The following is a 9,407-nucleotide window of genomic DNA, read 5'->3' as shown; positions in this document are numbered from 1 at the left end:
TGTGTGGGAGGGGCAGAGAGAGGGAGAGAGAGAGAGAATCCCCAGCAGGCTCCACACTATCTGCACAGAGCCTGAGGCAGGGCTCGAACCCACGAACAGTGAGATCATGACCTGAGCTGAAGTCAAGAGTCGGACGCTTAACCGACTGTGCCACCCAGGTGCCCCCTGAGGAGGAGTTTTCTAAGTGGACAAACCAGGGCATTGCTCTGCCAACTGCCTGCCTAGCCTGCAGCCCGGGTCCTTCCAATTCCAGACTGGTTCCCTCTAATGCTCAACTTTCTCAAAGAGTAGCTTCTATGGACTGAATTGTGTCCCCCCCCCAGATCCATAGGTTGTGAAGGGTGTGGAGAGGTGTGAATCTCTTACACCCAATGTGACTATATTTGGAGATGGGGTCTTTGGGGGGCACTTAAGGTTAAATGAGGCCATAAGGGTGGGGTCTTAACCCAACAGGACTGGTGTCTTTATAAGAAGAGGAAGGGGCTCGAGAGCTGTCCCCACTTTGTGAGGACACACCCACACCGAGAAGGTGGCCATCTGCAGAACCAAATCAGCTGGCACCTTGAACTTGGGATTCTAGCCTCCAGAGCTGTGAGGAATAGATTAGTTTTGTGTAAGCCACCCAATTTACAGTATTTTGCGATGATGGCTCGAGCCGACAAATATTGCAGCTGAGGGAAATTTGTCCTTTTGGCTATCCACCTACATTGTAGGTGATGAATAAATATTTAGCGGAGGAGCACAGGCTAAGTGCTTTCAGTAGGTCATCTCATTTAATCTTCATGGTGACACAAGGAAAAAACGGATTATCACCCCCCCCCCCCCCATTTCACAGATGACCAAACTGAGGCTCAGAGCGGGTCAGTGACCTACCTGAGGGTCATCTAGTGAAGCTGGAGTTTGAACTCAGGTCTGTCTGGTGCAAAGCTGGAGTATCTGCCCTGCTCTCTAGATAAGGATTATTTTGAAAAGTACTGGGGTGCCTGGGTGGCTCAGTCGGTGAAGCGTCCAACTTCGACCCAGGTCACGATCTTGCGGTCCGCGAGTTCGAGCCCCACGTCGGGCTCTGGGCTGACAACAATCGGAGCCTGGAGCCTGCTTCCGATTCTGTGTCTCCCTCTCTCTCTGCCCCTCCCCTGTTCATGCTCTGTCTCTCTCTGCCTCAAAAATAAATAAACGTTAAAAAAAATTTTTTTTTTAAAAGTACTAAAACCCCATGTCCTGTCCCTTGATTCCATTCAGCAAGGGTGGGTCCATCCTAGGGGCCAGAAGGATACGGAGGCAGGAGCAAGCTCTATCAACTTCAAGTTCTCTCCCTCCGTGCCCCGCCCCCTGCCACAATCAACCCCAGGGCTCCTCCTTCCACTGTGTGCATTCAGGAGCACACCCCATAAATCTCAGGAATTGAAACACACACTGAAGCAAATAACTCACCCTACCTGAGTCTGCTGTTTAATAACTGAACTGGCACACGTGATGAATGGCTACAATGTTATGCCACAGGAAGAATAAATAACAGACACAGTCATCTTTAGAGACGTTATAAATGAGACCCATTCCTTCCTGTCTCTGCCTTAAGGCCATTGTTGAAGGAGTCCGTAGAGGAGAGATGTGCCCGATTTCGTCATGGCACACGTGCATTGAGCACCTGCTGTATCCTGGGATGGGCTCTGGGAAGTCAGGGAAGAAGACGATACATTCTGCCCCCACAAGCGAGCCTCTGCCTGAATAAATACGTGCGCCCCTGTACGTGGCTCTGTAAGAGCCGCGTGCCATAGTGTTGAAGCCTCAGGGTGCCGATGGGGAAAACGAATCCGAAGATCCATTCTCCACTGTTACAAAACAGCCTACGGGGACATGCCCAGTGTGTGCTTGGCACATGGGAGGTGCCGGTGCATCTGTGTGTCCCATAAAGGGGTCAGAGTTAGAGACGGGGCTGCTGAGCGTGAGGGGGGAGTTGGTCCTGGAGCACCCCGGGTGAGAGCTCAGCTCTGCAGCCTCGCACAGTGGACGTTCACAGTCCCTTGCAACTTGACCGTCGTGTGCCAAGCTCGATATCTGGTCCCGTGCTGAGACCAATCTGGGTGTAGAAAGGTAATTCAACACTTCAGTCAGGAGGTTTTGTAATCTGTAGGTGAAATGCTGCCTTGATTGATTTTCATAGCCCAAAAGTCACTTCCGACCGTGTGCGCTTTGGGAAATGACCTCAAGCATTCTGTTTAAGATCGTTGTCTTGTAGTTTTGAAATAGTGGGATAAGAAACAGAATAAAGGTCTAATTAACCACTTGACTTAGGAGTCCGTGTTTAAACTCCAGGTCCTCTCTCCATTAGCTGTGTGACCTTGGGGTTCCCTCGCCACCACTCTGAGCCTTCCTTTCAAGGTCTGTCAACAGCAAACAAGCCAAAAGGGATTATAGTATCCACTAAACTGGTTGTCGTAAGGCAAACGTTGACATTATCTGTGTAGAGTGCTTAGCACATGTGTCCAGCCCTTAACGATAGCAGTTCTTACTAAGAAAAGAAGGGAGTGAGCCAGGAAGGATGGGAGGGAAAAGAGAAGGACAGGGAGAGAAAGAAGATGGAAAGGAAGGACAGAGGTGGAGGGGCCGACCACAGCACTGTCTTCCCGTATTTGAAGAGCTGTGCTAGGAAGAAAGTGAGAGACTTTGCTGAGGACCCGTCTGTACAAGGGGAAGGAAGCAGGTGCTGTCTAATACGCCCAGTTACTGTAGCAGGTGCCATCGAGGGAAAGGCTGGACGGAGATGAGCTACAGACAGGGACGCCTGGGTGGCCCAGTCCTTTGAGCACCCGATTCTTGGTTTCGGCTCAGGTCATGATCTCACGGTTCCTGAGATTGGGCCCCTCATCGGGCTCTGAACTGACAGCGTGGAGCCTGCTTGGGATTCTCTCTCTTGCTCCCTCTCTGTCCCTCCCCTGCTTGCGCTGTCTCGATCTTGCTCAAAAATAAATAAATAAACGTTAAAAAAAAATTAAGATGAGCTACAGACATTGAGAAAAGGGTCTCTCTAGAATCCTATAAGGGGAATCCTACTAAATTGGCAGTTTTAATTTTTTTTTTCAACGTTTTTTTATTTTTGAGACAGAGAGAGACAGAGCATGAACGGGGGAGGGGCAGAGAGAGAGGGAGACACAGAATCGGAAACAGGCTCCAGGCTCCGAGCCATCAGCCCAGAGCCCGACGCGGGGCTCGAACTCACGGACCGCGAGATCGTGACCTGGCTGAAGTCGGACGCTTAACCGACTGCGCCACCCAGGCGCCCCTAAATTGGCAGTTTTGTACACCTAATGCACTTTATAAATATATATAGAAACCTTGGTTCTGTGAATTATATCAGCAACCACTTCCAAAAACCTGAACTATGCACCACGCCGGGTGCTGAGCGCTTTACTTCTTTTTGTTTAAATTTTGTGTGTGTGTGTGTGTTGCTTTTTTTAACGTTTATTTTTTGAGAGACCGAGAGAGACAGAGCGTGAGTGGGGGAGGGGCAGAGAAAGAGGGAGACGCAGAATCGGAAGCAGGCTCCAGGCTCCGAGCTGTCCGCACAGAGCCCGACGCGGGGCTCGAACTCACAGACCACGAGATCATGACCTGAGCCGAAGTCGGACGCTCAACCGACTGAGCCACCCAGGTGCCCCTGAGCGCTTTACTTCTAATACACATATTACCCCCACGGCAGCTCTATGAGAAAGATGCCGTCAGCCTCTCTGCAGAGGGAGAGGAGACTCCGTCCGGAGAGCATTTATTTTTGGTGTTAGGAACACTTAACAGAGCAGCTGTTTGGGATGCCTGGGTGGATCGGTTGGTTCACACACACACACACACACACACACACACACACGTTAAAAAAAACCCAAAACATAGCAGCAATCCTCTTAGCAAGTTTCAAGTATACAATACCAACTATCTCGTCCCCATTTCCCCCACTCCTCCAGCCCCTGCCAGCCACCTTTCTGCTCTCTGTTCCTGCAGGTTGACTATTTTAGGTGCCACATCCACACCACAAGTTGGGTATTATTGGGTAAGTTATTATTATTATTATTATTATTATTATTGGGTAAATTATGAAGGGATACTTCCCAAACCCCACGACCTCCATTATGCTATTACCTGCGTGCTCTGTGATTTATTCGTTGACATTACATATCAGTTTATCCCTCTGGACTGTGGCCTCCTCAGAAGCACTCACACGGAGTGTGATATTTATCTTCGTATCTTCTGTGCATAGCAGCTCCAGGCAGAAAAGATGCTCAATCAGTATATTGTGAAAGAATGAATTTGTGAATTGGGATTCGAGGGAAACAGGAACACAAAAAGATGATGAGAAGGAGAAGGGAAACATTTTGTTAGTGCCTACGGGGTACGGGACTCGGAAGCACTGTACTTACACAGCCTCCTGCAGAGGCTAAAAAGCTAAAAGCTTTAATTTCAGATATACCTGCAGCTAACATAGGTCCATCCAGCCTGATGCACTTGAATGAGATGTGGGAGGTGGGGCAGAGCTTACTAGAACCTTTTTTTAAAAAATATTTATTTATTTATGTTTGAGAGACAGAACGAGAGAGAAATTGGGAGTGGAGGAGGGGCAGAGAGGGAGTCAGAGAATCTGAAGCAGGCTCTGCACTGACAGCAGAGAGCCCAGATGTGGGGCTCGAACCTACAAGCTGTGAGATCATGACCTGAGCTGAAGTCAGACACTTTACTGACTAAGCCACTCGGGCGCCCCGCTTGCTAGAAACTTCATGATGGTGTCCTTACTCTGCCCTCTGATCTCATCTTTCCTTGCTTTTTCCTCTAAGCTTCACTCCAGCCATCCAGAATTTCCCCCACCTATTCTCCTATGTGCCTAGATCTCCCTTGATTCTTCACTGGGAACTTTGCTCTGCCTATTAGTGGCTTTCTAGCTAACTTCTGAGCTCAGCTCACATACCACTTCCTCCAGGCAGCCTTGCGTGACTCTCTCAGCCTGGATTAGGTGCTTTGCTGTGGTAAGAACTGTAAAGAAGCTCTCAAGATTTTCATTCCCTGGTGAGTTAGTCAAACGATAATCTAGGTGTTGCAGATCCGATGAAAATCCTATGTTAGTCGATTTTAAAGGGGGGGAATTTTCTGGGTTGACCTAATCTAATCACCTATGTCCTTAAAAGCAGAGAACTTTCTTTGGCCGGTGGTTGAAGAGGAAGGCAAAAGGGGATGTTAGAGAGATTCAAAGACTCAAAGTGTCATTTCCGGTTTGAAGATGTAAAGAGCCACGTGAGAAAGGATGGCTCCAAGTGGCTTCCAAGGGCAGAGAGCATCCCACCCCCGCCCCCACCCCCATCCCCACCCTCCTAGGAAAGCCAGCAAGGACACGGGAACCTCAGTGCCAGCACCACACCGAGCAGAATTTTGCTGCCAAACTGAATGAGCTCCGGATAAGAGCCTTGCCTGGTTGACACCTTCACTCTGTCCTCCTAGACCCTGAGCAAAGAACCTCCCAATCCACTGGGCTTTCCGACCTACAGAACCCGGAGATTATCCCTGCGTGCTGTTTTCAAACACTCAGTTGATGGTAATTTCATACACAGCGATAGAAAACAGATACCTTCGTTATGTGTTTCCTTGGAACTCTGTTATTCTCTTATTAGCACAGTGACATTGTGATGGCTTAATAAATTATGTCTCCAACTCCATTGTGAGTGCCCTTAGGGCAGCGGTTCTGCTGTCCTTGCGCATAGCTGTTTCCCGATGCCAAGTGCAGTGCCTGAAACACAGAAGGCGCTAAGATAATGTCGGTTAAGCGAGTAAGTCGATTTCCACAAAGAGGGTCCGAAATGAGGTCCTAGAAGGGTCTGCCCATGGGCCTCAGTAGAAGGCTGTTCAGATGCTATTTTGTGGGAGACTGCCTCAGCCTACCAACCCAAGACATACGGCTGTTATGCTGACATGGTACCTGAATAATTGAGGGAACACAGTGCTCACCTTTCTGTGAGTATCTGAAGCTTTGCTGCTTTTCTTTCCTTTGGGCTAAAATGTTTCCCTTTCCTGAGAGACGATTTGGCAATTCTCAGCGGATAATTGGATAATTGGAAAGCTCGAACTTTCCAACCCTGGAGTGGTACATTCAAGGATCTGCCATAGCCTTGGCAGTGGGCACCAAATTGTGTGCCAAATTCATGCCTCAGATTCTTTGAGGACTTCTTCCTACACCCGTCAGTATGGTCTGATTTTTATCTCAACCCATGTGTTCACCAGGACTCTTGGTTGAAGGTAGGCTTGTGTAAAATGAGGATTATAACTGCCTATACCTGGAATGTCTAAGGTTCAGAAATGTGGGTTCAGGAGTGATGAGATCCAGGGGCTGAAATGGGATCATCATGGATTTGTCTATCCCAACATATCCTTGTTCAACTTTCCTCCATGTGTTGATTTCATTCTCCAGATGGCTGTCTTTACATGGCAGGAAAGATGAGCCACAGACCATTGGTTCTAGGACTATATGATCATCACAGCTCATTATTTCCAAGGAAAAGTGGAATGCTTCTCTTCTTTTTTTAAAAAAATATGTTTATTTATTTACTTTTGAGAGAGAGAGAACGAGCTCAAGCAGAGAAGGAGCAGAGAGAGTGAATCCCAAGTAGGTTCTGGGCTGTCAGCACAGAGCCTGATGTGGGGCTCGAACTCACAAACCATGAGATCATGACCTGAGCCAGAACCAAGAGTTGGATGCTTAACGTACTGAGCCACCCAGACACTCCTGGAATGTTTATTTTCATTGAAAAAAAAATTTTAATGTTTATTTATTTTTGAGCGAGAAAGAGAGTGTAAGCAGGGAAGGGGCAGAGAGAGAGGGAGACCCAGAATCCGAAGCAGGCTCCAGGCTCCGAGCTGTCAGCACAGAGCCCGACGTGGGGCTCGAACTCATGGACCACGAGATCAAAACCTGAGCTGAAGTCCGCTGCTCACCAGACTGAACCACCCAGGCACCCCCACTTTTTTTTGCAGTGTTTTCTAAATCAGGTCTATGTCAGTCTCCATCCTAGTTGGTCTCAACCTGTTTCTGTCCCGGTGTCTGGCCAGCCGGGGTCACCTGGCCACTTGGGTGGGGTGGTCACAGAAGAAGTTAGCAGAGGAAGACAGAAGTGGTGCCAGACGGGCCACAAACAATGGTGAGCACCCCCGCCCGCAGTCCGCTTTCTTGAGACCCCTGGTCACTGTTCATTCCCTTGTGTCCACCAAGACATTCTCCCCCTGCTTCCTGGAGCCACCCTCACTGCTGCTCTCCTTGCTGGTGACTTCAGTCACTCTGCCCGTCGCCTTCTCTCTGTTCCACACGGTGTCCTCGTGGGAATCCCTGAGTAAACGTAGGTTTCCTTAACCAGGATTGCAGGTGCGACCCCTTAATTAAGAAGATCCAGGTAAAGGATGTAACGTCGAGAAGGGTAAATGGTACTAATTTACTTTGAGCAGACAAAATGATAACCTGCTCTTTCTGTACTCCTAGGGATGCTAATTGGCAATCCAGAGCTAATTTTCTGATGCCTGTTTTTCTTTCCTGGAGAAAAATGCAGGAGTGGAAACGGAGGTTAGAAAGAGCAAGTGGGTGCTCACAGAGGAGCTGGTCAAGGAGTGGGGTGTGGATGGAGGAGATGGAGTGGAAAAGACTGGAATTGCCAGAAGGTCTTCAGAGAGCTGAAGGAAGAGACCCGGCTGGAGGACGACGCAGGACCGCCCCGTCACATTCAGGGAGGAAAACCGCACTCATACCGGGAAGCCATCTGAGCTCTCTGGTAGGTATACGTGGTGACTCACGAAGCAGCAAACTGTTTATTTTCAGAGGGATCCCAGCAGGGGCTGGATGTCCGCCTGCCAGAGACGCTACAGAGGGGAACCTGACAGTGTGCGAAAAGGGATGAGTTTCAAAATTCCTTGGAACTAGGGAAGTCTGAGATTGCCCATTCAGCCTGTTCCCTTCCAAACTGGAGGTGCGGTCAGAGCTCATGACAGCCTGGGAGCGAGCTTCAGCGATCATAGAACGATTAACCCATGGTCGTGTCCTCATGGGACGTAGCTGAGAGTTACAATCTGCACGGCTGCCGAGAACAATGTGAATTCTTCACTCTGTGGCATGAGTTCAAACGCTTGCAGAAGTTTCCTACGAATTCAGGATTTCTACCATTGAAAATCCATTCCATTCAAGACTTGGGGCCAATCCGCAGCGGGGCCCCCACCAACAGTGGGCCTCGGGACGGTAACTCTACCTGACTTGACTTTAGCTGCCTTTCTGCACATTGGGAAGATGGATGGATGCTCTCCAAGGTCTGCTCCAGTTCTGAGGGTTCGTGGAGTCCCAGGGTTGCATAGATACACAGAAGAACCTTATGTAAATCAAGCTTGGCAGGGGCCCTGCCTGAGGCAGCAGGCCTGGGCAGGTGAGGAGGTGGAGGGATCCTGCATAGATGCGGCCAGAGAGTGCTGCAACATTGGCTTCCAGGCTGTTACTCCTGGGGCAACAGGTGCAAGTGGCAGAATAAACGAATAAATAATAAGTTCTATGAGAGGACATCCATGTTCCTTTGTAGACTTTTGTCTGTTTAGTAACTAAGTATCTAGTCCATTGCGGGCATACTGGAATACTGTTGAATCCAAAATTGCTTCAGTCAGGGGCGCCTGGGTGGCTCAGTGGGTTAAGCGTCTGGCATTGGCTCAGGTCATGATCTCATCGTTTGGGGGTTCAAGCCCCACAGCGAGTTCTGAGCCGACAGCTCAGAGCCTGGAGCCTGCTTCAGAGTCTGTGTCTTCCTCTCTCTCTGCCCCTCCCCTGCTCGCACTCTGCCTCTCTCTCGAAAATAAATAAAGCATTAAAAAAAAAATCACTGCGGCCAAACCAAATGACTCATGATTCCCAGAGCCTGGTACACAGTCTGTGCTTCCTATGATGTCTGTGTGTCCCTGTGATTCTGATTTGGGTTCTTAGCATGTTCTTGTCAACCAAAGGTCTTTAAAGGCAGCCTAAGTCAAGGGGGAATCTTAGGAGACGTGAGAGGCAAGTTCATGGATGTCAAATGCAGGAAACAATGCACCGTTGGGCCACGTGGGCCTGGGAGCTCGAAAGTTACACACACATTTCTGCCTCTCGCCAGGGTCTCCATGGTTCCCCATTTCCGTTTATCTCCATGGATGGTTCCATTCTCCCTCTCCTGTCATCGTGCACTTTTCTCTGCTGAGCAAAATACTGAAGGCAGGGATTTAGCATCGTGGGTACAAGAACGTGGGACCCACAATGCCCCCTTCACACCTGCGGACCCTGGCATGCTGCCCCTTTCTTCAGGCTCCTGTGTCTTGAGCTGTAAATCGAAGACCATACCAATGATCGAGGGTCATAAAGAAAAGCAATACCACGAGTT

Source organism: Panthera tigris, chromosome F2 (assembly GCF_018350195.1).
Source record: "Panthera tigris isolate Pti1 chromosome F2, P.tigris_Pti1_mat1.1, whole genome shotgun sequence".
NCBI classification, from domain to species: Eukaryota; Metazoa; Chordata; class Mammalia; order Carnivora; family Felidae; genus Panthera; species Panthera tigris.
Note: the sequence above shows the minus strand (reverse complement) of the source record.